General features: G+C 46.2%; 1 long non-coding RNA gene across 1 annotated transcript; it reads left to right on the top strand.

The window, feature by feature from the left end:
• Positions 1 to 404: 404 nt before the first annotated feature.
• On the top strand, positions 405 to 932 carry LOC143793868 (uncharacterized). Its single transcript, XR_013220309.1, has 2 exons — positions 405 to 589; positions 805 to 932. It is a non-coding gene; the product is annotated as an uncharacterized LOC143793868 (long non-coding RNA).
• The last annotated feature ends 3,449 nt before the right edge of the window (positions 933 to 4,381 follow it).

Below are 4,381 nucleotides of genomic sequence, written 5' to 3'. Positions count from 1 at the left end.
CCAAAGTTGAAGGCCAAATGCTGTTTAATATCTGATACTACAGGCCGAAAGCCAGAAGGTTGAAGCTCAGCTTTATACAGTTGAGGACAAACACCAGGGAGCGGCAGACACCGTTAGTAGGCCCTAACCACCGATTTTTTTAAAAAAAGCACTTAATGAGAGCCAGAAGGTTGAAGCTCAGCTTTATACAGTTGAGGACAAACACCAGGGAGCGGCAGACACCGTTAGTAGGCCGCAACCAAAGTTGAAGGCCAAATGCTGTTTAATATCTGATACTATAGGCCGAAAGCCAGAAGGTTGAAGCTCAGCTTTATACAGTTGAGGACAAACAACAGGGAGCGGCAAACAGAGGTATTAGGCCCCAAACACCAATTTTTTTAAAAAAAGCACTTAATGAGAGCCAGAAGGTTGAAGCTCAGCTTTATACAGTTGAGGACAAACACCAGGGAGCGGCAGACACCGTTAGTAGGCCGCAACCAAAGTTGAAGGCCAAATGCTGTTTAATATCTGATACTATAGGCCGAAAGCCAGAAGGTTGAAGCTCAGCTTTATACAGTTGAGGACAAACAACAGGGAGCGGCAAACAGAGGTATTAGGCCCCAAACACCAATTTTTTTAAAAAAAGCACTTAATGAGAGCCAGAAGGTTGAAGCTCAGATTTATTCAGTTGAGAACACCAGTGAGCAGCAAACAGAGGTATTAGGCCCCAACCACCAATTTAAAAAAAAAAAAAAAAATGAGAGCCAGAAGGTTGAAGCTCAGATTTATTCAGTTGAGGAGAACACCAGTGAGTGGCAAACAGAGGTATTAGGCCCCAACCACCAATTAAAAAAAAAAAAAAATGAGAGCCAGAAGGTTGAAGCTCAGATTTATTCAGTTGAGGAGAACACCAGTGAGCGGAAAACAGAGGTATTAGGCCCCAACCACCAATTTTTTTTAAAAAAAGCACTTAATGAGAGCCAGAAGGTTGAAGCTCAGATTTAGACAGTGGAGGACAATTTGAATTAGGGACTGCAGACAGACTTAGTAGGCTGTCCCCTGTGGACCATGCATCCACCGCATTAACCCATTGCGCAGTAATGGACACGTAACCTTCCGTGGCCATGCCTACAGGTCCATGCGTCTGTTGTCAGGTGCACCTTTGTACTCACAGATTGCCAGAGTGCATGGACAATGCGGTCTTTTACACGCTGGTGGAGGGTTGGGATGGCTTTTCTCGCAAAAGAAGTGTCGACTGGTTAGCTTGTAGCGTGGTACAGCGTAGTCCATCATGGCTTTATTAATATTAAATAAAATATATAAATAGGCTCTATGAACTTTTAAATAGGTTCCAGGGGTACACGGGCAGCATTGGTGTGGTCAGCGGAGGAGGATTGCAAGGAGGGACCGCAGACAGGCTAACGAAGGCCTAAAATAACAAAAATTAGGCTCAAGGCAGTTTTAAATCGGTTACATGGATACACAGGCAGCATTGTGGTCAGCGGAGGAGGAGGATTGCAAGGAGGGACCGCAGACAGGCTAACGAAGGCCTAAAATAACAAAAATTAGGCTCAAGGCAGTTTTAAATCGGTTACATGGATACACAGGCAGCATTGTGGTCAGTGAAGGAGTATTGCAAGAAGGGACCGCAGACAGGCTAATGAAGGCCCGCAGACAGGCTAATGAAGGCCCGCAGACAGGCTAATGAAGGCCTAAAATAACAAAAATTAGGCTCAAGGCAGTTTTAAATCGGTTACATGGATACACAGGCAGCATTGTGGTCAGTGGAGGAGTATTGCAAGGAGGGACCGCAGACAGGCTAACAAAGGCCTAAAATAACCAAAAATAGGCTCATGGCAGTTTTAAATCGGTTACATGGATACACAGGCAGCATTGTGGTCAGTGGAGGAGTATTGCAAGGAGGGACCGCAGGCAGGCTAACGAAGGCCTAAAATAACAAAAATTAGGCTCATGGCAGTTTTAAATCGGTTACATGGATACACAGGCAGCATTGTGGTCAGTGGAGGAGTATTGCAAGGAGGGACCGCACACAGGCTAATGAAGGCCTAAAATAACAAAAAATAGGCTCAAGGCAGTTTTAAATCGGTTACATTGATACACAGGCAGCATTGTGGTCAGTGGAGGAGTATTGCAAGGAGGGACCGCAGACAGGCTAACGAAGGCCCGCAGACAGGCTAATGAAGGCCTAAAATAACAAAAAATAGGCTCAAGGCAGTTTTAAATCGGTTACATGGATATACAGGCAGCATTGTGGTCAGCGGAGAAGGAGGATTGCAAGGAGGGACCGCAGACAGGCTAACGAAGGCCTAAAATAACAAAAATTAGGCTCAATGCAGTATTAAATCGGTTACATGGATACACAGGCAGCATTGTGGTCAGTGGAGGAGTATTGCAAGGAGGGACCACAGACAGGCTAACAAAGGCCTAAAATAACAAAAAATAGGCTCATGGCAGTTTTAAATCGGTTACATGGATACACAGGCAGCATTGTGGTCAGTGGAGGGGTATTGCAAGGAGGGACCGCAGACAGGCTAACAAAGGCCTAAAATAACAAAAAATAGGCTCATGGCAGTTTTAAATCGGTTATATGGATACACAGGCAGCATTGTGGTCAGCGGAGGAGGATTGCAAGGAGTGTCTGACACAGTTAGTACTCACAAAAAATAAATAGATGTTAATGTCTCGCAAAACAACAAAAAAAAAAGTGTGGCATACTTAGATACAGGGGTGGGCTCATCTGCTGAGTTTCTGACAAAGTAATTTGGCAGTAAGTATTTACTGGTGTCAATATAGGACACTGACCCAGACTACTTTAACTAGCATCATAGATGTCAACAAATTGGTATTGTCAGTGCCAGGCATTGAATGATGTCAGCGCATAGACTAAACATTGGTGGAGCTGTGCGAGATAATTTTGCACGTGGTAGAGCACAGTTTGAGATGGGGGGGAACTCTCTTGTGGCCGGCGGTACCGTCCCAGGGCCCCTCATGTTACAACGGCGTGTCTGACGTTGGGTGCGCACCACCACCGTCAGAGACACTTCATTGTACTATGAGGGACCCAGTGGCAGTGCCGTCGACCAAAAGCGGGCACACCCACCTCTTCAGACAAACAGCACTGTAACGGGTGCTTGCGCCAAGTGGCGAGACCACGGCCCCGTGGGGGGAATTTTCCCATTGAGGGAGGTGTAAACATGTTGTATGCTGAACAAACAGCTGCTGGAAATTAAGAGATTGGAACACTCAGTAAGACCAGTCCACAAGCAAGACCTTTATATAGGAAAGCTAGGTGTCAGCCGGGAAAGGTGGGGCAAAATAATTTGAAATCCAGGAGTGGTTCATTTTAATGAAGGTGAGATCATCCACATTTTGGGTAGCCAGACGAGTCCTTTTTTCGGTTAATATTGAACCAGCAGCACTGAATACTCTTTCTGATAGCACACTAGCTGCTGGGCAAGCAAGCTCCTGCAATGCATATTCTGCCAATTCAGGCCAGGTGTCTAATTTGGATGCCCAGTAATCAAATGGGAATGACGGTTGAGGGAGAACATCGATAAGGGATGAAAAATAGTTAGTAACCATACTGGACAAATGTTGTCTCCTGTCACTTTGAATAGATGCTGCAGTACCTGTCCTGTCTGCGGTCATTGCGAAATCACTCCACAACCTGGTCAGAAAACCCCTCTGTCCAACGCCACTTCTGATTTGTGCACCTCTAACACCTCTGCCCTGTAGCCCCCTGCAGCTCGTGTGAGAACCATCACCGGCGCTGTGTGCTGGGAATGCCTGAATCAAACGGTCTACAAGAGTTGCTTGTTTGGTTGCTAATATTTGTTCTAGGTTCTCATGTGGCATTATATTTTGCAATTTGCCTTTATAGCGAGGGTCAAGGATGCAGGCCAACCAGTAATCGTCATCGCTCATCATTTTAATAATGCGTCGGTCCCTTTTGAGGATACGTAAGGCATAATGCGCCATGTGGGCCAAAGTTCCAGTTGTCAAATCTGCGGTTGTGCTGGTTTGAGGGGCAGTTACAGGCAAATCTACGTCACTTGTCTCCCTTAAAAAAACAGAACCCGGCCTTGCAATGCCACTAATTTCTGTTGGCCCAGGAAAAGCTTCCTCATTAAAAAAGTACTCATCCCCATCATCCTCCTCGCCGCCCTCCTCCTCCTCTTTGCCCGCTACCGCGTCCTCTACACGGCCCTGACCAGACAATGGCTGACTGTCATCAAGGCTTTCCTCTTCCTCGGCTGCAGACGCCTGCTCCTTTATGTGCATCAAACTTTGCATCAGCAGACGCATTAGGGGGATGCTCATGCTTATTATGGCGTTGTCTGCACTAACCAGCCATGTGCATTCCTCAAAACACTGAAGGACT

Source organism: Ranitomeya variabilis, chromosome 1 (genome assembly GCF_051348905.1).
Source record: "Ranitomeya variabilis isolate aRanVar5 chromosome 1, aRanVar5.hap1, whole genome shotgun sequence".
NCBI lineage: Eukaryota > Metazoa > Chordata > Amphibia > Anura > Dendrobatidae > Ranitomeya > Ranitomeya variabilis.
Note: the sequence above shows the minus strand (reverse complement) of the source record. Positions and strands in the feature narration are given on the sequence as shown.